This window comes from Pseudopodoces humilis, chromosome 1 (genome assembly GCF_049639895.1).
Source record: "Pseudopodoces humilis isolate 2021_Gansu_Grassland_sample_001 chromosome 1, ASM4963989v1, whole genome shotgun sequence".
NCBI lineage: Eukaryota > Metazoa > Chordata > Aves > Passeriformes > Paridae > Pseudopodoces > Pseudopodoces humilis.
In genome coordinates this window covers 1,739,210-1,763,947 of record NC_142200.1, presented here as the reverse complement: position 1 = coordinate 1,763,947, position 24,738 = coordinate 1,739,210, and the positions used below count along the sequence as shown (strand labels likewise).

Here is a 24,738-nt window from a genome sequence, read left to right as displayed (position 1 = left end):
CACTTCAGCAAAAATGGTGATATCAAGGGATTTTTGTTCCTTCCACTGCCTGTTCCTATGCCACGGATTGCCCTGAGAAGAAGCAGCAAGGTTGGCCCACAGGTGTATGGCCAAGCAGGAAATCAGAACTGGATTTTGGGAACAGGAAAAACCCCTTATCTATGAAAGGAATTTTTAACATCAATCACAACTGACCTTGAAGCAACCTCTCCCCCTAAAATTTCTATTTTCCAGGCTGAAGGGTTCCAGTCTGTTTACCTGTTGTTTATAGGGAAATAAATCCTAATATCAGGGCTGAAGTAGCTCAGCTGGGAGAGCGTTAGACTGAAGATCTAAAGGTCCCTGGTTCAATCCCGGGCTTCAGCAGAGTTTTAGGAGTTGGAATCAATGATGGAAGTGTCTAGGAAATGACTGGACATGGCACTCAGTGCTCTCACTTAGTTCACAAGGATGTGATGGGTCAAAGTTTGCCCTCTGTCTTGGAAATCTTTTGCAACCTTAATGGTTCTATGATTTTATCCTTGTGGGTCCTTCCAGCTCAGGGAACCCTATGATTCTCTGATGAAGTTTTTTTACTTTTTCCAGACCATTTCCTGGTTTTACCCTGATCTTTGTCAAATGATGGTGCTCAATGTGCAGACACCCCACTAAACTGAGTAACTCTGCTTTGTGTTTGCTCCTTTGTCCCTTTCTAATTCCTGTTCCATGGAGCCCATCAGGACACGAAATTCCAGTTGTCCAAAAAGACAAGTGGGGAAGCAGCAAACCCTTGACCTTCTCAAGATCAACCCCAATGCTCATCCAATCTCTTCTTCATAGCAATCCAATCTCTTCTTCTTTCCCCTTTTCCTTCTGGTGGTGCTCTAAAAGCTGCAGACATCAGGCTGTCTGATCCTGGAATGCTGCTGGAATCCTGACCAGGATGTTAAATAAATGTTAATTTAATAGATGTTAAAATAACTTGTGTATAAACAAAAAACATCATCACCTGCTTAAGCCTTGAAGAGATACCAGGAGTCCTGCTGGGAAAATGCCTCTGCCAAGAGATGCCACTCAAATACAACACCTCAAATGCAACACCACAAACACAACACCACAAATGCAGCAGCTGCTCACCCAGGGTGGAACTTTGCAGACCTGATGCCCTCAGGCAGGGTCATCTGGCTCAGGGATGCACCAGCTGGAAATCAGCCTTTACTCCAGCTTTCTTTGCCTGGATCTAAATTAGGCAGGAGCCTCCTGGTCCCCAAATTGGATCAAAGTAGGTCAGAACTCCCTGCATGGTCCATGTGCGGGATTCAATTAAATCAAATTTTGTGCAATGTCTTGGGCATCGTTTTGTTATGAAAGCAGAGCTCAGGTATTATGAACATCCCAGATATTGCCCTCAGGTTTAAGATCAGTTCCCACACTGTGGCTGTGCTGAAGGGCTCCAACCTCATTAAGCCCCTGGAGAAAGGCAAATCCCACACCAGAGACACCGACCTGATGGTGACCCAAATGGCTTAAATGTGATCATCTGTGTCCTCCCAGACAATGCCCAGACACAGTTCCCTGCATAGCAGGAGCCAGGAACTATTCCCAGGAAGTGGTTTGGACATAATAGGCCTATTTTTGAAGAAATGCTGAGAGATGTGATTGCTCACACTGGGGAAGAGAAGGTTTGGAGATCTTAGAGACCCTTCCAGTGCCTTAAGTGGCTCCAGAAGAGCTGGAGAGGGACTTGGGACAAGGGATGGAGGGACAGGACACAGGGAATGGCTTCCCACTGCCAGAGGGCAGGGATAGATGGGATACTGTGAAGAAATTCTTCCCTGTGATGGTGGTGGTTGTGGTAAGACTCTGGCTCATATTCCCCAGAGAATCTGTGTCTGCCCCATCCCTGGGAATGTTTGGCCAAGCTGGATGAGCAGCTTGAACAACTTAATCCAGTGGAAGGTGCCCCTGCCCATGGCAGGGGGGTGGAACTACAGGATTTTAAGGTCCCTCCCAACCCAAACCATTCCACAAATCTGTGATTCTGTGACTTGTGCTGGGGCAGAGAGGGGAGGAGGTTTTAGCCCAGTCAGATGGGTTTAGTCTCAACGAACAGGACAGACCAATTCCATTTCCTCTGGCCACTCTAACACCCGGTGCAGGTGTCCTGCTCCCCCTCCTCACCATCTCTCTGCTCTCAGCCAGCACCAGGGGATGCCCTGCCAGAGCTGGCACCTTTGTGCCCACGGAGGTGACAGTGATATCTGGGCTAGTCCGCCTCAAACACGAGCTCAGCACGCAGAGGTAACTCCAGTGAAATCGGTTCCAAGTGTGACCCACAGCTGTGGGAAGGAAAAGGAAAGGCCCCCGCTGGTGCCAGCCCTCGGGGTTCGTGTTCCCACTGCAGGACCCACAGAAATCCCAGAGACCACAACGCAGCTCTTAGAGGAGATGAGAGAAGTTGTTTTCCCTCCTCCTTCTCCTGACAACTCAGTCCTTTCCTGGCTGAAACTGCTTCCACTCAAAACCTCAGCACCAGAAGTTGTCCAGGGAAACCTGGATTTGGCTCAGAGAAGGGTTAAAACCTGCCCGTGCTCCCGGGGAGGCTGCGAGGGAAGGAGCGGGATGAATAACCGCGGTGGGCGGCAGGAGCGGGGGCAGCTGCCCTGCCAGCACCTTCTCCAGCCCCCTCGCACTCAGCTCCCTCCTCTCACCCCCGCTCAGGCCCCTCCAGAGCCCCCACACCGATCAATCAGCAGATCCCAAAATCCATCTTTTCCCGAGTCCCTGCTCCAACCCGCTGCTCTCCCCCACAAACAGCTATGCCGGCGCCCTTCAGTTCTGGTTCTCCGCTTTTCATTCCGGTGATTTATGCCTCTTTCTCTTCATGCTCTCAGTCCTGGTTTGCTGCTGCTCTCCTTCTCCCCCATCCTCGTGAACCTCCCTCTCCACCTCTGCTGCCGGGAGCTCGGGCAGGGATTGATCCGTGGGCAGGGATCGATCCTCACACACCCGCCCGACCCCGCATCTCGCTGCGGATGAGAGGAGAAGCCTGAGTGGAAAGAGCAGACAGATAAATACATGGGAAACACTCAGCAGGAGTTAAAATGAAAAGAAAAAAGAGAGAAGAGAGAAAAAGGGAGAAAAAGACAGAAGAGAGAGAAGAGGGAGAAGAGAAAAAAAGAAAACAGAGGAGAGGGGAAGGGAAGGGAAGGGAAGGGAAGGGAAGGGAAGGGAAGGGAAGGGAAGATGCCAAATACCCAGGAAATTTGGATTTTACTGATTGTTTTCGTGATAGTTTGCATTCCCAGAGTGCTTTTTGCTTTGGGTTGGAAGGGACCATAAATATCACAATTCCAGCTCCCTGGCCAAAGGCAGGGACACCTTCCACTAGACCAGGTTGCTCAGAGCTACTTTAATGTATGGGTTAATTTCATGTCTGCTTTGTCCCTTGTTCTGCCAATGGCTGGCACAAGGAAACAGCAATTCCCTTACCAATGCCTCAGTTTCACCCCTCAGAAAACTGGGAAAAGTTCTCCAGAATCCTTGGGAAAGCACTCTGGGATCTGCCAGAGGGATCTCGCCGTGGCAGAGGCAGCACGCACAGACAATAAAATGCAGATTAATTTTCTAAATTACATGGCAGCTACAAGGGGAAAGAGAGAATTATTATTTGCATGTCTTGGGAGCAATAATCCTGCGATTACTGCTGCAGGCACAAAGACATTAAGGGAGTACTCAGAGCTGCGCTGGAAACTCACGGCTCATGTGGGGATGGGGAAGGAATTCTCATTTTTGGGGGATGGAGCCCACCCGTGCTCACCTCAGGAGAAGGATCCGGCAGTGGGAGCTGCCATCCAGAGCCTCTGACAGCAGATTCAGTTCAGCTTTGCCTTCTCTCACCCCCTCTGAGAGCAGCTCAGGCTGGCCCCCAACATTTTGGTGGCTGAAGGCTGAGTCAAGGCCTGAGGCACCAAATATTTGGAATTACTTTCAGAGGGCTCCTGGGAATACCAAGGTTTTTACTGCTAAGGAGAAGTTTTGCCCCAGGGAGCCCCAGGAAGAATTCCATGACCTAGGAGCTGATCCTGCACCATCCAGCTGCTCCTAAGAGCTCAGCTTTTCCAAAATCTGAGCTTAGAACTGTAAATCCATCCCTGCCTGCCTTCAGTAGTGGGAGTTGTCTGGATCTCTGGGAAAGCACAAAGTCTTAATTCAGCCGTGCAGATGATATTGCAGGTGACTTATACAGAACAAATCTGACCTGGAGCTCCTCTGCTCTGGAGCCAGGCTGAAAGAGTTGGGATTGTCCAGCCTGGGAAAGAGAAGGCTCCAGGAAGACCTTGGAGCCTAAAGGGGCTCCAGGAAAGCTGGAGAGGGACTTTGGACAAGGGGGAATGGTTTAATTGACAAGAGGGCCAGGCTGGAATGGATATTGGGAAGAAATTCTTCCCTGTGATGGTGGGGAGGACCTGGCACAGACTTTCCAGAGAAGCTGCGGCTGCCCCATCCCTTGGAATTGTCCAAGGCCAGGCTGGACAAGGCTTGGAGCAGCCTGGGATAGTGGAAGGTGTCCCTGCCCATGGCAGGGAGTGGAACTGGATGATCTTTGAGGTCCCTTCCAACCCAAACCATTCCAGGATTCTATGATTTATTCTATATGGGCATCAGAATTGTTCTTTCACCCAGGTCATCCAACAAAATCCTGGAAAAGTTTCAGTTAGGATTTCTGTCACTGTCTTAACTGTGTCTTAAACAGGGTGTGGACATGTGCCATGCAAAAAATACCCCAAATCTTTTTTTAAAAAAAAACAAAAAACCAAAAAAGCCAAACATTCAAAGGCAGCAACAGTCCAGGACTTGCTCTAAACACCAAACACTAAATCTGGAGAATTAAAAAATAATTTTTGGACCCAGCTCATTTCCTCAGAGGTACTAAAGTAAACAGTCAAAATTCCTTTAAACGTTCTTGGCTTTACTATGTGGGCTGATTATTACTGATTATTATTATAGTATTGTTTACTATGTGACTGATTAATTAAATACAATTTAGGTCATTAAAGGGGCTGTTAAGTTTTGGGGGTTTGGATTCTCCCTTTTCTTAGGTTTGAAGGGCAAAACCTGATTTCATTTGCTATTGCAGGGTGCAAGTGGAGGAAAAGCAGAGAACGTGAAGCACTGCTCATTCCAAGGCGAAGCAGGTTATTTAAATATGCAAATTGTGCTCAGAAAAGCAGAGAAAAAATAGGATTGTGGAGCTTCCTGCTACTGCTTGTTAGATATGGAGATTTTTATTCACCTGCCCAGGGTGGGATTCAGGCTGGGACAGGAGTAAAAACTCTTCTGGCAGCTTCTGGGAGCATCCAGAAGGTGACAGCCCAGTGAGAGTTTGAAATTCCATAAAGAAAGGTGGGTGGATTTCAGTTTGGTTCTTAGCAAGCATCTACAGCACAGAAAACATCCTTGGCAAAACTCTGCAAATTCAGGGAAGTATTTAATGTAAAAACTATGAGGATCCAGTAGAGAAGTGATTTTAATTACAGCATGTAAGGCTTTAAAATGCACTTAGATCAGCTTTTTAACCTCTTTGACTTGTGCCACATGGGCTGGAAACTTCTCTTTTGCTTTGGAAATTCAATTTTGCCTTCTAATCCCTCATTCCAAGCAATTGGTAATGTTTAGGAGAAAGACTGGCCTGCTGAATTGTTTGGGTTTTTTTTTTCCCCCCATGGGGAAAAGCAAATAACAGATTTGGGTACCCTTCAAATCCCAGACAAGCAGAGCAAAAGGATAAAATTATTAATTAAAAGGCAGTAGGAGGAAATAAAAAAAAGTCTTCCTAATAAGCCATATCCCTGTCTGTGGTCAGAAGAGGCTGGGCAGGTGTCCCACCCCCCAGAGATGTCGGTGGAGCTGATTCCACATTCCCATTTCTTTCACCCTGACACGGGGAAACTCCTCGAGTCGTTTCGCATCAGAGCCTCTGCCTCCGGTATTTTCATGCCAGCCTGGTTCCGTGGGTGATTCTCTGCTCCAGTTTTCAAGCAGAAGTTCTCACAAATTGATGGAGGAGGCTTTGGCACCTCCACAGGAGGAGAGAGAGAAGGAGAATTTTATGGAGGAGGAGGAGGAGAAGTGAAATGGGCTTTGGAAAACCGTAAAATCTGCACAGAAAACGGCAGCAGATTTTTTTTTCCCCCTTGGACTGATCAAAATGCTGGTTTTGAAGTCACCCTGTTAAAGATCCTGAAGGGTGGCCATGGATGTGCTGGGCTGCTTGAGGCAAGCGGGGTTTGCAGCCACCTGAAAGCTTCCAAAAGTGGAGTTCAGACTTTCCCTCAGCTCCAGATTTGCCCTGCAAGCTCCCTACTCTTGCAGCCACAATCCTTTAAATAAAAACCAAGAGCAGATGTACATAAAACCAGGAGTAGAAGGCTTGAAAATACACTGTGGGTACTTTTGTTTTTTTCAGCCCAAGGATTTTTAGCTCTTAAGATCATCACCTCTAACTTTAAACTTGGAGCTGAAGTTTCTAAGTTGAGATGCTTTTTTCTTTTTTTTTTTTTTTTCTCAGTCTCTCAATATAGAGAGTAGACGTAAAACTCAGTACCTTTGCAATTTTAGTTCTTCTCTAGGGAAAAACCTGTTAGCTCTGGGTTTGGAGGGGGGTGGTGGTGGTCAGATTTCCCTAAAAAGTACAATAACACCTCTCAGCTGCCTGAAAATTTTGGAGTAAAGGTGAGGGACCTGCACAGAACCTCAGCCCAAGTTTATGGATTGTCTGTGGTCATCCACCAAAATGTCCAAGCCTTGGACAGCTCTGGCTATTTCACAAAATCACAGAATATTTTGAGCTGGAAGGGACTCACAAGTGAATTTCTTGTACAGGGATTGCTGTCTCAGGTTTTCTCAGTAGTGTCTGGCTTAGAAGGGGCAATATAAAAAAATAGAAATAATGTAGAAGATAAAAATAACATAGAAAATCTTTTTCCTGCCAGCCCTGTTAAGGTTCCTACTTTGGAAACAAAGTGACACAAGATGCTGGAGCCTGGAGCTTGATGCAAGGACCTTCCTAAAAGCGTTTTTACAGAAGAGCAGAACCTGACAGCAAGAGAAAATATGTCCAGAAATATGATTTATCAGCTCATGCATGTGCTGATGGAGAATCCAAGTGACCAGATGGGGTTCTGAGTGACCTGGTCAAGTGGAAGCTGTTGGAACTGGATGATCCTTAAGGTGTTTTCTAACCCAAACTCTGGTTCTGTGACTGTGTGAATCAGGGGCCAGAGTGACCTCTGAGAGCCTCAGCTCAGGCCAGGGAAGTGAGCCATGACTTCCCACATGGGTCAAACATCTTCTCTTGGAGAAGATGGAACTATTAAAAAAAAAAAAAAAAAGAGAAATTAGACTGATATCAGGAGAAGGAGCCAAAACCCCAAAAACACCTGCAAATGTGCCTACAGCCATCTGCAACACAGATCCATCTGTATAAATCCTCCAGCAGCGCTGGGGAATTTGTCCCATTCCAGGGCTGGCAGCTGTCAAGACAAATTGTTAAAAGTTGGTCTCACACACTGCAGCAAATTAAACAGTGTTTGAAAATGTGAGAGAGAGAGACTTCCCAAGGAATATGCAGGAGATTCATTAATCCAAACGAGCCAAACTTTCTGGACTACATTGATAAAGATACTAAGACTCCTCTTTGAACTCTTTGTCCCCCTCACCGGCCCACCTTTCATGCCCCTAGATCAGGTTCGATCCCAAAGGTCCCTCTCAGAACTGGAAGGTGGCATTTCACAGGATCCTCCTCATCTCACCTCCTCCAGGGACAGCTTGTTTTCCCTTCCAGGTGAACTTTTCCCTCCCAGCTCCCTCTGGCAGGTGGGCGGGAGGCACAGACAGAGCACGGCAGGGCTCTGGAATGTGTTACGAGTTATTCCCACTCCTCGTTTGAAGGGTTCTGCTGTCACTCCCAGGAGACATGAGATCCCTCCCGTGTTGTCCATGTTTCCCAGGAATTTTATTGCTGTTGGGGAATGGAGAAGAGCAGTTGGGATAGGCTGAAAAATGAGATTTTTTTCCCTCTCTGCCTTGGCTTTTTATAAAACCGGGTGCTTCAAACCATAGAATTATTTTAAATAATGTATTCTTCTTCTTCTTCTTCTTCTTCTTCTTCTTCTTCTATTATTATTATTATTATTATTATTATTATTATTATTATTAATAATAATAATAATAATAATAATAATAATAATAATGGAGATTGACTTAGGGGTATCTTTTTCTTTTCCCTGCTTCTGTGTGATGGCCACTTCTCTTGCCAAAATGTGCGAAGTGTCCACAACCAGAAGCGGAGGCCATGAGCCAAAAGTTATGAAAATGATCAAGAAAGTGTTTTAACACTTTTAGACAAAATCTTCACAGACAGGATTATCAATTTAATAACCAGGGTTATTAAACGTGGTAGCACCAAGGCAACAGATGTCTGAACACCTCTTGTTTTGGCAGCTGGGATAACCAAAATAAGGATTGCTCTATAGCTCCCTATATCAGAGTTCTGGGCTACAACCTCAAAATCAAAGGGCAATGCAATTTCAAGAGTAGGTTAGACCCCAGGTGTTTCCCTGAATTTTGTGACTCAGATTTTCACTAAAAAAAAAATAAAAAATCCACACATAAAAACTAATAATGGAAGGAGAGTGGGGAAGAAAAGGTTTTGATGCATCACAACTTCTTCATCCACTTTATGTCTAATGAGACCTGAGCATCCTCAGAGGGATCAGCCACAGTGGCAACAGAGAGGGTTGTGCAGCAAAACGAACTTTAGGGATGGGAGGGTGGTTCCAGCAACCACATGGCAAAACCCTTTTCCTGGAAGTCCCTACAAGCCTCTTCTGGCATCTGTTTCTGGAGGACAGGAAAGAGCTCATTGAGAGCTGCCCTATATTGACTGGGATAAGCCTCAGAATTTTCACTGCCTTAACCAGTTTAAACCCCATCCTTACAATGCTGACCTCTGTCTGGACCACAAATTCCTCATCCTCATCCTTTCAGCCTCCAGATCCACATCATCAACACTCAACTTGGCTTACCTTTGCCATGATAGGCAAAATATTCCAAGTATTATATATTAGATATATTAATATTTATGAATTAATATTATTTCATTATTGATCTATATGTCTATATCTAATGTATGGTATTTTATATCATATATGAGTGATATAATCATTCATATGATGAATAATTATATATTCATCTCCAGCAGCCTCTCTCTTTCCAGATGAATCCCAAAATCTTTCCTGGCCATTTGAAATGTTCTGTATCAAAGGTGACCCAGGATTCTGAATCTCCCATCACTCATCTGCTTTCCCACACAGTTTCCTCGTTATTTACCTCATCTTGCAGTGTTCCGAGACGATCTGTGCTCTCCTTTCTAATCACCTCCTCCTCTCCATTTCCGCCCCACTTTGAGGTGAATGCACCTGAAAGTCCCAGGAATTTCTTAGGAACAGCCTGCTAAGCACAGCTCCGTGACGCCGATGCTGGCATTGTGAGGGCTGTGTTTTCCTGGATAGCATGACTGTTCCTAATTCTTGCAAATAAAAGGAATTAGAGAAACAGAGGACTCGAGAGGTGTATGAGTAATCCAGCATCATCCCTGGGGACACGTGCTGGGATAACACACAAAAACAAGCCGGGAACACAGAGTACTTTCACCTGCAATCTGGCTCTTCCCACTCTTTGGGAAGGGAAGGGAAGTGTCAGTGCTGCAGCGAGGGAAACTGAGGCACGGGGATTGGCAGAGATTCAGCTGGTTTGGTGGAGAGCCTAAGGCAAAGCTCTTCATGACCTGTTTGGGTTGCAGCTGCCTGAATTATGCATTAAAGGTCAATTTATTTGCATAAGAGGAAGACAAGACTGTGAACTCCAGGCTGGGGAAGCCGTGTGAGGAGCAGCTGAGGGCACTTGGTTTGCTCAGATGGAGAAGAGGAGAATGAGGGGAGACCCCATCACAGTCCAAAAGTTCCTCCTGAGAGGAAGAGGAGGGGTGGGCACTGATCTCTGCTCTGTGAGCTGTGATGGAACCTGAGGGAACAGCCTGAAGCTGTGTCAGGGGAGGTTTAGGTTGGATTTCAGGAAGAGGTTCTTCACCCAGAGAGTGGCTGGGTACTGGAACAGCTCCTCATGGAATGGTCACAGCACCAAGACTGACAGAGAGTGAGGAGTGCTTGGACAACACTCATGGGCACATGCTGGGATTGTTGGGGTGTCCTGTGCAGGGCCAGGAGTTGGACTCAATGATCCTTGGGGGTCTGTTCCAGCTCAGGGTACTCTGTGGTTCTGTAACTCTGAGCCAGAGCAGCTGCATGGTTCCAGTGCATTTGGACCCTTCCATGATTATCTCCAACTCTGGCTCTTCCTCACTTCACCACTCCTACCCTCATTAACATCCAGCATCCCAGTGAAGCTTCTCCCATTTCTTGCAGCCAGATGACCAAGTGTCATCTTCACCTCTTCTCTGGGTTGCCCTGGGGCCTGGTTTGGGGCCACCTGACCAAGGATGAGCACCAACATCATCCTGCCACCCAAGGACACTGTCACAGCGCAGTGCTCTCCGTCTGCACGGAGCTGGGATCCGTTCCACCCGCCGACTTCCCCACCTCCAAAGTCTGCAGCTCAGCAAGGGGAAGGAACATTCCATAGAAGGGAAGAAATCTCTGCCAGGCACTGCAGAAATGGGACACAGATGGTGCCTGAAATGAGAGCGGAAGTTTATTTGGGGGCTCTGTGTGTGACGTCGCGCTGCAGATCCTGCAGCAGATGACAGGCACCGGGATTTCAGAGCGGGTGAGGAGTTCAGTTTGAAGAAGTCTCTATGTGCTATTAGAGCTATTAGTTTGACTGAAAAAAAGGGAAAACAGGAAAAATAAAAAGAAGAAAACTTTACCTTCATAATATTTTAACGATAGAAGTATTTAAATTTGGTTTTATTCATGTGGAGGTCTGGTACTTCTCCCACCCTAATCTTGATCGCATCTCTTTGTTGGCTTGGTTGGCCAGCCAGGATGATTGTGCAGATTGGCCAGGTGGACACTGCTGATGGAAAAACCTGAGGATGACATTGGCCTGGCTTTTCCCTGCCCTACACATAAGATTTTGTCTTTTTCCTTTACTTGCTGAAGAGCTGGAGATTTCTGGACATCTCCTAGTGCAACTCTCTACTCCAGCAGGGCCACCCAGAGCTAATCACCCAGCACCACGGCCAGGTGGCATTTAAAAATTTCTCAGAATGGAAACTCCAAAACCTCTCAGGGCAATCATCTCATCAACAACTTTTCATCATCTCCCCATAAGAAAGAGGTTCCAGTGCTTTCATTACATTCAGCTAGGGCTGTTCAGCCTCAAGGAGACACAGCTGAGAGGGAACCTCATCCCTGTCTGCAGGGAGGGCTCTGAGCAGGGCCCAGACTCTGCTCCGGGGGATCAGCAGTGGCACAAGAGGGACAGGCAGGAACTGACCCCAGGAAGTTCCACCTGGACATGAGGCAGAACTTCTTCCCTGGGCAGTGACCAAGCCCTGAACAGAGACCAGGGAGGGTGTGGAGTCTCCCTCCCTGGAGATATTCCAGAATCCTCTGGACACATGGCCCTGCTTGAGCAAGGAGTTTGGACCAGGTGACCTCACTGTGGTCTCTTCCAGCATGACCCATTCTGTGATTCTGTGATCACCTTCCTGGCCCTTGGCTGGATCTCTCCTGGATGTCCAGGTCTCTCTTGTACTGGAGAGCCCAGCCCTGGGCACACAAAACTGCAGGAAAACTCTGCTGAAGCCCGGGATTGAACCAGGGACCTTTAGATCTTCAGTCTAACGCTCTCCCAGCTGAGCTACTTCAGCTCTGCTGAGGCTCAGATTTTCCCAAAACCTGTTGAAATACGAAGATCTTTCAGCCTTTTCTGACAGCCTTTGGTTGACTTTATCTTGGGAATCAAGGAATTGTATCAAGGAACAGGATAGAGACAGACTGAGATTAAAAGTAATGGCTCAAGACACATGGAAGTGTTCAAGGCCAGATTGGAGGGGGCTTGGAGAAACTTGGTCCATGGAAAGTGTCCCTGCCCATGCCAGAGGATTGGAAAGAGATGATATTTAATGTCCTTCCCAGCCTGAAACATTCTGGGATTCTGTGATAAAACACAGCTATATCTGGAATTAAACAGCAGCCCTGATCTGGGAACCAGCCAGGAGCTGTAGCATTGAACAGAATTTCCTGACACCTTTTCACATAGCCCACGGAAGGATCTGGAGTTATCCATGGAGCCTGGCTAATCTCTCCCCATCAATCTGTCACTCTTCACCTAAGGAATGGGAGCCAGGCATCTTCATGCAGTGATATGGGAGATGTTTTCCCAGCCCACCAACTTATCCTGCAAATAATTCTCTCCCAGGACAATCTCCCATCTTTCACCAGCTCCAAATTCACATCTTCCCAAAATACATATGTGGAACGCACAGTAAGTTTTTCCATGTCTGTTAAAAATCTGGTAGTGAAAGGTGTCAGGAATATATTTAATCTGGGTTTGAATGTTCAGCTTGACAGCAGCTGATATTTCCTCACTGAGATTTATTAGATAACAGTTCCCGATATCTCAGGCTCCTGAACTAGGCTATAGAATCTCTTGAAATATCCAGACATCAGGATCATTCCCCAGGTGGGTCTTCTGTCTCCAAAACTACTTCCAGCACTGGATTCCAATGGTGATCCCACCCATGGTCACTGAAAAACTGCTCATGGGTGGCTGAGGGTCTCAGCATCTTTGTGCTTGTCAGGTGGAGAACTTTTGGACAGCTGAGCAGTGCTACAGAATTTTTGCTTCTAGATTTAGAAATTGTTTCCTCTATCTCACCTAAAACATTCTGGATCCATCTTTTGAAAGCTCTGTGGTCCCAAAAGAAACAGTGCACGTAACAAATCCAGGGTGTGTCTAAAGACCACGGCCAACAGACAACATAATCCCAAAAACAATTCCATTTTGTGTCTGGTAGAGCTGCTGATATGAATCTACAGTATTGTCCAGGAATTGGAGCCACTGGAGGGTGATTAGGCCTCAGCCCTGAAGTGGGAATGAGCCATCCTTGTCTATCCTGTTGAATGTCTCCCTCATCTCCACCTGGACCTCAGGACCCATAAGAAGGAAGTTGGGTATTGACCCCAGTTAAGTTTTTTCTTACTGTCCATGAAAGAAGATGAGGAAAAAATCTTGTACTGTGTCCTGTGCAAGATCATCCCCAAACCAAAGCTGTGTGTTCAGAGCAGGGCTGGTTATTTTTATCTGCAGAAGGTTTTTAAAGGAGCAATTTCTTGAGCTCTTGTGGATCTTACAAGTACATCTTGGATCAAAATTTAGGAACAGAACAGTGGTTCCTGGTGTATTTTTCCACACTTGGATGCTGAAGGAAAGTGAGAATTGCAGAGCCAGGAGATTTCTTTGTAGATTATTTTGGAGTCTATCCCAAGTATTTACTCACATGTAAAGCTTTGCTTTGAAGGGCTTTTAATGTCTGGAGTGTGGACTTGCTCCAGGCTTCATTTTTCTTCAAAGATTCTGTCTTTGAAGGCGAATCAAAACAGACCAATGTCTATTTTGAAACATCAGTGCCTGTAATTCTGTGAAATAGTTCTGGTTTGTTCTTCCCTGAAGAGCTGTGAGCTGTTTGGCATTACCAGCACTGATGATTTCCAAATTCCTGGAAGGCCAGGTGGGCACACCCATGTGACAGGGAGCAAAGACCACAAGAGATCTGGCATGACATTTTTCCTGCAAAACAGAGCAATTTTGAAAAGTTCCTGGGGTAGGATTCATCTCACCTATTTCTCTGAGGCCAAAAAGGCAAATCTCTACAACTGACCCAATTACAAAATTTTTAGGGTCGGAAAGGACCTTCAGGATCATTTAATTCATGCCAAGATTTTGTTTCTCTTTGGGGTTTTCTAGAATCTGTATTAAGTCCAGTGCATAGATAGGCTGGGTCCTATCAAAAGTTTTTCTCCAAATTTATTACAACAAATAACCCAAAACACTTTTAAATCTTCACGAATCTGATTAGTCTGCAGCCGTTTCTGAATTTTTGGGAGGGAGATCAATGCATTTGGATCCAGGTCTGGCTGGCTGGATGGAGCCAGAGCAGACGAAAGCCTTCCCAAGGCCAGTGGTGCCACCTAATGGGAAAATTCCCAGGGAATCCACGTCTCGGAAGTTCAGTCCTTAACTGGAGTGTTGCTAGGTGACGTAGAAATGGAAATGAGGAGCTCTGACGTCAGTCCCTCTTTTCTGCTCCTTTACGACCATTCTTCCGTCAATCCATTCCCTTTTCCCAAGCATCCACAAACAGGAGACCGCCCTGGGAAATTTGTTCTATTTCCTGCTTAAATCCAACCTCAGCAATCCCTGGAGCGCCTGAAGCGTTTTTGTCCTTGACGCTCAGTCTGACTGGAGAGGAAATAGTGCCAGATTTTGGGATTATGGAGAGCCAAGCAGAAAACAAGATGGAATGAGGGGCTGCCTGGTGGAGACACCAGGGTTCTGGGAGTTTTCTTAGTCACAGATCTTGCAAATGAGGGGTGAGACAAGTTCCCTGCATTGCAACACCCACACTCAGATCCATTGGAACCACACTGCAAAAGATGGGATAATATCTCAAATATCACAAAAGTTCCCACCTGGCAGCCCCCTGCAGTCACTCCAAGTCATGGATAACCCTGAGAGAGGGTAGGAATCAGGCCAAGCCTATCCTGGTCTCCAGGGATTATTGTATTCCCTGACTGTGTTGTCTTCCTAGCATTTGCACCTATTTTTCCATGACAATATCACTCACCACTGCATCCCTGCCACCTTTGTTTTTCAGAAACTAGTTTCAGGGGGTAGAGCAGATCTTTTGCAGGTCTCAGCTCTACCGCTGATGAATCATGAGTTCTAAAATGTCTCAGACAGGCTTTCTCCTTCTCCTTTTCTCTGAAGTTCAAAAGTTATTTCCAATATTCTTTCATTTTTTTCTGCCATAAAGATGTTTGCAAGGGCTCGTAAGAAGAAAATTATGTAATGTGATGTCAAAGCATTGTTTCTGCTGTTCTGGGGAGAGTGCAACAGCAAAGGGAGAGGAGGATCCAGTCACTCCTTTCAGTGCCTCACTGACAAAAAATGGCACTGAGAAGTGAGCTCACAGAGTCCCTGTGCAATTCCATGGCTGGGGAAGGCATTAACATTTAGGGCAAAGGGGAGAAACATTTAATTAAGCAGACTCAACTCATTAATTCTAGCAAGGAGCTGGGCTCTGCTGGTAATGATGACTCTGCAGCTCAAAGCCTGGAATGCTGCCTGGCAGAGGTGGTCAGGCACCAGTGATTGTCCTCAAAGGATCACAAAATAATGGAATGGTTTGGGTTGGAGGGGGCCCTCAAGACCATTGAGTTCCAACACCCCTGCAGTGAGCAGGGACACCTTCCACTATCCCAGGGTTCTCCCAGCTCTGTGCAACCTGGCCTTGGACACTTCCAGGGACCCAGGGGCAGCCACAGCTTCTCTGGGGAACCTGTGCCAGGGCCTCCCCAGCTTCACAGGGAACAATTTCTTCCCAATATCCCCATCTAACCTTGTCCTTTGTCAGTCTAAAGGCGTTCTCTCTTGCCCTGACACCCCAGGCCCTTTTCTGAAGTCCCTCTCCAGCTCTTCTGGAGCCCCTTTAGGCACAGAAAGGGGCTCTGAGGTCTCCCTGGAGACCCAGACTGAACCAACCCAGCTTTCTTCATAAGAGAGGATCTCTATCTCTCTAACAATCTTTGTGGTTTCCTCTGGAGTCATTCCAGACTAAACAGCCCTACATATCAGTGACTCAGCATTACCAATGATTTACAGTGCAGAACATGGCATAGGGCTGGGCACAGGCAGTGGAAGGAATAAAAATCCCTTGATATCACCATTTTTGCTGAAGTGCTGGAATTGCAAAACCCTGTCCCTATTTCACAGGTTCAGACCGGCTGAGGTCCAAAGGGACCTCCTGGAGGTCCCTGCTGCAAAGCCCTGCTCAAGCAGGACCTACAGCCCCTTGCCCAGGAGCACTTCCAGGTCACTCGGGAATATGTCTAAGAAGGGCAGCTCCACACTCTCTCCAGGCCACCAGAGCCAGCTCCTCATCCTTTCCCCACAGCAGAGGTGCTCCAGTCGCCTCCAGTGCCCTCCAGTTCTGCTGGCCCTTGGCTGGACTCAGTCCTGGATGTCCAGGTCTCTCTTGTACTGCAGAGCCCAGCCCTGGGCACACAGAACTGCAGGAAAACTCTGCTGAAGCCCGGGATTGAACCAGGGACCTTTAGATCTTCAGTCTAACGCTCTCCCAGCTGAGCTACTTCAGCCCTGCTGAGGCTCAGATTTTCCCAAAACCTGTTGGAACATGATGAGATTTCAGACTTTCACCATTCAAACCAGTTTGCTCAACACTCCTCTGATAAGAACCATGGAATGGTTTAGGTTGGAAGGGACCTTTAAGATCAGCTCATTTCACTCCCTGCCAGGGGCAGGGGCAGCTCCCGCTGTCCCAGGTTTATCCAAGACCCATCCAACCTGACCTTGGACACTTCCAGGGATCCAGGGGCAGCCACAGCTTCTCTGAGCAACCTATTCCAGTGTGGGAATGGTGTGACTGATCACACAACAAAGCAAGAGAGAACAAACCTCAGGAAAACCCAGGCCAGGAGCAGCCGCTCCCCACAAATAAAATGTTTCCCTGGTGAAGCATCAGCTGGGAAGCCAACATGGAAAACAGACTTGAAAACTTTTCAGTTCTCTTTGACTATTATGTCATACATTGCACCAAAATGTGCAATTGTTTAACTAAAATCACTCTAAACTACATAAATTGCTGCCAATGATCCCTCATATTTCCGAATGCTGGCACTTTTTCGTTTCAGAACACTGCAATCCTGCTATCTTCTATATAATTATGTAACATATGTAGTTCCTTGCTGCCTCTCCAGTAAATAAGAGTTATGCTCCCCAGTATGCATCCAGTAACACCTCATTTTCCCTGTCTGCAATTGTTTTAAAAAGAAAGGCATTTAGAAATTTTTAGGGGGGTAAATTTGTGCTTAAATGTAAAGGGTTTAGGATCAAAAAATAAGAGGAATTTGCCCACCTAAATGTTCTAGATGTTACTTTTTTACAACTTGACTTTGATTAAAAGTCCCCAAAACTGCAAAGAAGAAGGAGTGTGTTGTTTGGTTGTGCTGCTGCTTGGGAATCCAGCTCCATTTTCTGATCATACCTGTGCATTCCTTGTGCCAGGGATTTCAGAGGGCACCTGAAGAGGGTCCTCATACAAAGCATTCTAAAATCTGTTTGTAGAGTGAGGATAAATCTGAGAATGTAGGCAATGGACACATCCAAGAGGCGACACCCCCTGGTTCCCCTCAGCTCAGAAGGAAAGCAGAGAAACCACAGAATTTCCCTAAGTTCACACCAGGATCCTGCAAGGCTCCAGAACATGTGGAGATGGAAGAAAAAGCTGGAGGATCTTCAGCTCCCTTAGCTCATCCTCCTGTAGCTGAAGGTCATCAGTTCACTCATGCGCTTCATTCCAATGCAAGGAGCATCCAGCCTTAGAAACAAACATGGTTTGGGTTGGGAAGGACCTCAAAGATCATCTCATTCCCACTCCTCTGCCACTGACAGGGACACCTTCCACTATTCCAGGGTGCTCCAAGCCCCATCCAACCTGGTGGTCTTGGACACTTCCAGGGATGGGACAGCCACAGCTTCTCGGGGCAACCTGTGCCAGGGCCTCACCACCCTCACAGGGAAGGATTTCTTCCTAATATCCAATCAAAACCCACTCTCAGTTTAATCCTTGTCCTGACACTCCATGCTCTAGTAAATAGTCCATCTCCATGTTCCTTGTCAGCTTCTTCAGGTTCTGGAAGGCCACATTTAGGTCACCCCAAGCCTTCTTTTTTTCCAGGCCAAACAATCCCAATTCTCCCAGCCTTCCCTCACAGCAGAGCTTCTCCATCCCTCTGATCATTTTGGTGCCTTCCCTGGACTCACTCCAACAGCTCCATGTCCTTCCTGTGCTAGGGAACCCAGAGCTGGATACAGCACTCAAAAATCCTTCCTCCCATTAAATCTGGCTGCCTCAAGAGCAGGGATCCAAACTTTATGTAGTCTTAAGTCCAGATGAATGATTCAGCTTCATTCTTTGTCCAGAAAAAAACAGGTAATCTCTAACAAGGAGAAAAACCTGGGTATGAGAGATGGAAAAGGATTATGGCGCACGGCAATGAAATGTGTGGAGGTTCTGCATTTTCATGGCTATCACAGCTCTGACCCAATCCTGATGTGCAGCTGAGCCTCAGAACACGGAATTGTTTTTCCAACCTCAGGGAACTCCTCCAGGTACTCACCCCTTTCATATACGGGGTGTGTGCTGCAACTTCCCATGGCTTCTCCAGAATTCCACTATTACTCATGGCTAATCCCCAGCTGTGAATTTGGCAGTTCCTGCCATGCACAATGAGCTTTCCTGGATAGATAGACATTCCCTGCCAAGATCTGAGACTGCGAGTGCCAGCTGGAGGTGCTTCATAGGACTTGTCGGGAAAGGGGAAGCATGAACCTCCAAATCTGTTTGGAAGCCAGGTGGGTAACACCAGGCTGTTGGGAGGTCTCCACTTAGGACCCAGGTCTGAAAATCTCTTCTGGATAAGCCAACCTACTCCTAATAAAAGTTTGCTGCTGGAGACATGTGGGATATATATTGGATCTTGCTCTTGGAGTTTGACAAGAGATGAGGTTCAAGTCCTCAGACTGACTGAACAGAACTTTCAGAACCCGCTCACCAGGTACCCTCGAGAACCAACTGTGGCTTTCCAGTGCCTAAAAGGGGATAGAGGAAAGCTGGAAAGGGGATTTTTGCAATGGCAAACAGTGACAGGACAAGGGGAAATGGCTTTAAGACAAGAGAGGGTAGATTTAGATAGGAAATTAGGAAGAAATTCTTCCTGTGAGGGTGGTGAGGCCCTGGCACAGGCTCCTGCTGTTGCTGTCCCATCCCTGGCAATGTTCAAGGCCAGGTTGGACAGGGCTTGGAGCAACTTGGGATAGTGGAAAGTGTCCCTGACCATGGCAGGAGAGTAAAAATAGGTTGATTTTTAAGGTCCCTTCCAAGCAAAATAATTTTATGCCATTCCCAGAGAAGTCAGAACAGGATCAAGCCCTGCAAACAACACAAATCTGGTGGAGCAAAAAACCCTGCGTGGATCCATCTCCATTTTGACATCTGAAATTTGGGAATAAATGGACTTTTCTTTGACTCGAGTGTTAGGAGGGCACTGCTCTAAAGCCAGAAACATCCACAAGCCATAAACAAGATAATGTCATCAATAACCCAGCCCCATGCCGTGCAATCGATTCTCCACGGATAATGCATCCAGCAGGAAATGGATCTGAGTGACACCAAGTTTGATGGGAAGATTGACAGCTCTGAGGCATAAAAATATTGACCTAAAGGGACTTTTGGTAGTTTATCTGGGACCTGTGTGGCAGGAATGACATTGGTGTCCAGAATCAAACATCCAACCAGGATTCAGGAGGCAAGGAAGGCTCATTTTTCCACTTCCCCACATATTTTTCAAGTTAAGAGGTGCCAATAAACCTTCCGGACAGCCTGGATGTTAAATAATAGTGATACCCCATCTCCCTGCCCAAAATAAGATTTTCCTTCTTCCTCTCCCCTTCTCCATTTTCTTCTGCCAACATCAAACTTTCACCCTTCATCGGGAGAGGAGAAAAAAAAATAAAAATAAAATAATGTTCCAGCCACAAAATGCTGCACTCTGGCTTTCAAACCCGTTGTCCCCCAGGTGGGAAATGACAGCGAGCAGAGCCGGTAAACAGAAAATAGCAGAGCAACTCCCACTCTCCGAAGCTGCTGCCTCTCCCTCCAAAGGCAGCACAGGGATGAGTCAGAGCTAAAAGCATCTCTCTCCCCGTGGGGCCGGGGCTCTGCCTGGCCCACCTGCCTTCCCCCGCCGAGGAGGTGGCTGATGCAGCCCCCCGGGCACTGCCTGTGAGTCAGGAGACCCTGAGGAGTCACAAATATCCCCAGGGAGGGAGGTAAAGCCACCTGCAAGCTCCTGCTCATCTGACATTTATTTAAAGGGTGCTTTATCCCAGCGTGGTTTTAGAGGGGTGAAATTGGGGGAGAAGCCTCCCTCGGTCTCCTCACGGCTCTGGGAACTCTGTGGTGCCGAATCTTTTTGGGGATGGCTGAATATCGGAGCCATTTGAGGTTTCCTGGAGGGTGGTCAGACCTCCTGCCACATCAACAGCTTTTCCCTGTGAAAAAATTCCTTCAGGATCCATGAACAACCCAAGAGCTGCGCGAGGGGGAGATTCCAGCGATTTAGCCACAGACCTGTGTCCCTGAGAACGATGATGCAAATGGGCATAGTTAAATCTGTGAATAATCTTTGTTTGTCACAGTTGCTCCCTGGATTATTTTATGCCTTCTTTAATCCCTCTGTCTCTGACTGAGAGCTGCCCCCATTGAAATGTCCCGGTGCTGGCGGCAAAGGGTAGGTTTTATATTTCTTAGAATTTCAAAGCCTCATCCCTTCCCTAAAAAATGGAAAATGCTTCAACTGGAGATTCCCATATAAAGGAAAACAAGTCTAAATACAAGGTTATGAAGCAAAGGGCTTCTTTTTTATTTGCCATAGTGGAAGTTGAGGGCAAGAAAATGTTTGGCCTTCAGTGAATTTTTAAATTATTTCAGCACCAAACCTTGTATTTCTGTTAGTAAAGGAATTTAATCAGATAATCATGGAATGGTTTAGTTTTGTAGTGACCTGGAAGATCATTCAGTTCCAAATCCTCTGCCATGGGCGCCTTCCACTATCCCAGGTTGCTCCAAACCCTGTCCAGCCTGGCCTTGGACACTTCCAGGGATGGGGCAGCCACAGCTTCTCTGGGAATTCCATACCAGGGCCACCCCACCCCCACAGGGAAGAATTTCTTCCTAATAACTAATCTATTCTACCATATTTTCACGATTTTTTGTCCCAAATTAAGGGTGAAGTTCAGTGATAATCCAAATAAAGCTTCTCCTGATGGTTAACAAGGCAGAGGGAAGATAAACCACCTCTAAAAACTCCCAACAGCTGATAAACTCTGCATTTTTTAGGCTTTAGAGTTATTCCAAACATGTAACTATGATCAGCAAGCAACAGCCAGAGGGAAAAGGAGAAAAAAATGAAAAAAAGAAGATGTTGTTGTAAAGTTTTGAAGACAAGCAAACTTTGTGTTTGCCGTGTCTTCCCCCATCTGCTGCATTTCACTCTGTTCACACAGTCTTGAACAACAGACCCCAACTAATTGCACAGTCTTGCCTGCAAATCCACAGCCTGGTTATTTTTAACCAACTTTTTTCTTTTTCCAGAATCTCTCCAGGATGTAGAAAGGCCATAATTTTCCCACCTACCTAATGCAAGCAGAAGTGGGTAGCAAGGGGGTTGTTGTGTCCATTAGGACAGGACAGGGAATGTGGACAGCAGCAGTTGGCATCTCCCACGGGTGGTGAAGCCTAAGAGTGAAACCTGAACCATTTTTGGGGAGGCTCCAGGCCACACCCTCGCCAAGGTGGTGTTTTTGGAGCTCTGGATATGACCCACCTCACGTACAGAGGATCTTGTGGACTCTGGGATGTTTTTCCTTCCTTCTGGGTCATGTGGGCAGTGAGACTCCACTCTCCTCTTCCACTTGGTTCCAGCAACACAAAACTCAGAGCAAGAGGCTCAGAATTGTTTGGATTGGAAGGGACCTGAAATTCCACCCCTGTGCCAAGGGCAGGGACACCTTCCAGTAAACCAGCTTGCTCCAAACCCTACCCAGCCTGGCCTTGAGCACTTCCAGGGATGTGGAATCCAATCTGCTGATGATTAAACCTCTGAGAAGGAGCCTGCGGTTTCATCTTTACTCCCTAAGATGGAATTGTACAGTCTGGTAATAGATAACACATAGGGATTAAAAAAACCCCGAAGTTCTGTTAATTAAATGGCTGACTTTGAGAAATGCCAGCCAAGTATGGTATGTAGAGAGGGCTATACATACCCAGGCTTAGAGGGAGATATACTTTCTTAAAATAAAAGTTTTCTTTCCACAAAATAGCAGAAATATCTCTAAAACTGTGGCCAGCCTTGCCAATAAATTGTATTTTCCCAGCAGCAGCAGGAGCCTCTATTGCTGTCAGGATTCTGTCATGGAGGACATGCCAGGATGTTTCCTTATCTCAGTGACAACGTGAAAACTGTGATAAAACCCCCACACAGATGCTGGGCTCCCCCCAGGAGGAGACACAGCCCACACGTGGGGTGGGTGGGTGTTTCAAATGTAGGTCACGGGCAAAAAAAGCTTTTTGTGAGGGCCACCTTCCCACTGGGTGAGTGACAAGTGTCTCCTTCTGCAGCCCCAGTGAGTCTGGAGGACACCATCACCACCGGAGCTGTCTGATGACACCCAGGATTTTAGGACAAGGAAAAAGAGTTGAGTCTGTAAAACTCAGAGCTGCGTGAACATTTAGAGCAAGGTGAGCAGTTCACACCTAGACGAGTTTTTTTCAGCTGAATCTGGGGCAAGAACATTGCAGGGTCAGGACGTGAAGCAGTCACCATGCCTGGAGGTGTTCAAGAAACGCCTGGTTGTGGCACTTAGTGCTGCGTGCTGGGTGACAGGGTGGGGATCAACCAAAGGTTGGGCTCGAAGATCCTCCAGGTCTTTTCCAACCTAAAAGATCCTGTGATTTCCAGCATGCAAACAGCCTGAACCTTTTCCATATGTGTGTTGGAAAAGGCTCTAATGCTGGAGGAATCCTAAAAGTTTCACTCATCTGATTCCTTCAGAGGGATGGAGCATGGAAAAGCTGAGAGAGTTTGGGTTATTTAGCATGGAAAATAGAAGGATCCAGAAATGCTTATTGAAGCCTTTCAATACTTAAAGGGAGTTTAGAAAAAAGATGGAAATAGAGTTTTTTGTAGGGTGTATGAGGACAGGACAAGGGGTGATGGTTTTAAACTGAAAGAAGGGAGATTTAGGTTGGCTCTAAGGAAGGAATCTTTCGTGGTGGGAGTGGTTAAACACCAGATGAGGTTATCCAGAGAAATTTCCATCCCAGGAAACATTCAAGGTCAGGTTGGATGAGGCTCTAAAGCAACAGGTTCTGGTTGAATATGTCCCTGATCATTGCAGGAGTGGGGCTAGTAGACCAAAAGTTCATTTAAAGTTCATTTCCAAACCATTCCATGATTCTATTATAAAGGGGACTGAATGTGACCAGCTCAGATGGAGTTCTCTGAAATAAGGTGGATCCCAACCCAAATTCCTCTATGTTAGTAATTCCAGGGACACAATCCATCCTGAATTCCATTAGATTTCCAAGAAAGCAGCCAAATCCAGTTCCTCCCTAAAGACAGAAAAGTGCCCTGACTCCCCATTTCTTTCACAGGACCAGACGTTTTTGCTGTCAACGTTTTTTGGTTGCTGCAAACTGAGACGGGACTGAGATGGGTTAAACCCTTTTTGGCCTAAGAACTTCCAGCTGGATGTTACAAACCCCCACAGCTCCAAACTGCTTAAAACTCCTGTGCAAAGTGTAAAGTCTGCCATGTCCCATCATTCTGATGGTTTGATAGCTTGGCTGTAAAATTAAGAATGTGAAATTCCTGATGTGATCCTTTTCCCATGAACATTTTCGTTCCTCTTATCTGCCACAGTCCAGCCGAGACACTGTGTTGGACACACAGCTCTAAAACAAGATAATAAATAATAAAATCCCTGAAAATGAGTTCACTACTGAATAAGAAACTTCCTGAATGTATAGATCATAAGACAACTAATAAAAACAACAAAACAACAAAACAAAAACAATAATAATAGTAATAGTAATAATAATAGTAGTAATAGTAATAACAAAAATAAAAGGGGCATATCTTTGCTTGAATCACACTTCTGGCTTTTGTTCCTAGCCATTTCCCATATGTCTATTCAACCCAGGTCCTGACCTTTCCTAGGTTTTTTCCTTTCCTTATGGAACTCCCTGTCCCATACCAAGGACCACCCAAGGATGGAGTTGGTGGAAATCCTCAGGCACAAGGAGATGTGGTGTGCCTTAGCCCATCCACAATGAATAAATTCTTGTTAATGATTTTGGTCTCCAACTCCAAGAGCTTCTAGAAATAACTAAAAGACACCTTCACCCCGCTTTCTCAGGGTGCCCAGCTCCATCCAGGCAGGTGCCGGCAAACTGAAAGAGGAGAGATTTAAATCGGATTTTAGGAGGAAGTTCTGCACTCAGAGGGTGGTGAGGCCCTGGCACAGGTTGCCCAGTGAAGCTGTGACTGCCTCTTCCCTGGAAGCATCCAAGGCCAAATTGGATGGGGCTTGGAGCAACCTGGTTGGAATGAGACAAACTCGAACGTGCCGTCCAACCCAAACCATGATTCGTGAATCCCATGATTCAATTCTATGATTCCGTGATAAGTAACTGTCTTCCTTGCTTGGAAAAGTCCAGACACATTTCAGGACACCAGAATCCTGGAGGAATGATCCTGTCTCTGGAGAAGCCCTCTCTATCCTGACGACACACTACAAACCTACCAGAAAACAGCAACAGCCATTATTTCTCAAGGGCACTCTAGAGGTTTAAAAAGGAAGAATTCC

General features: G+C 46.5%; 3 non-coding genes across 3 annotated transcripts; 1 reads left to right on the top strand and 2 right to left on the bottom strand.

Annotated features, from left to right (window-relative positions):
- The first annotated feature begins 293 nt into the window (after positions 1-293).
- Positions 294-366, top strand: TRNAF-GAA (transfer RNA phenylalanine (anticodon GAA)). The gene has a single exon. It is a non-coding gene; the product is annotated as a tRNA-Phe (tRNA).
- Positions 367-11,802: 11,436 nt separating this feature from the next.
- Positions 11,803-11,875, bottom strand: TRNAF-GAA (transfer RNA phenylalanine (anticodon GAA)). The gene has a single exon. It is a non-coding gene; the product is annotated as a tRNA-Phe (tRNA).
- Positions 11,876-16,312: 4,437 nt separating this feature from the next.
- Positions 16,313-16,385, bottom strand: TRNAF-GAA (transfer RNA phenylalanine (anticodon GAA)). The gene has a single exon. It is a non-coding gene; the product is annotated as a tRNA-Phe (tRNA).
- Between the last annotated feature and the right edge of the window lie 8,353 nt (positions 16,386-24,738).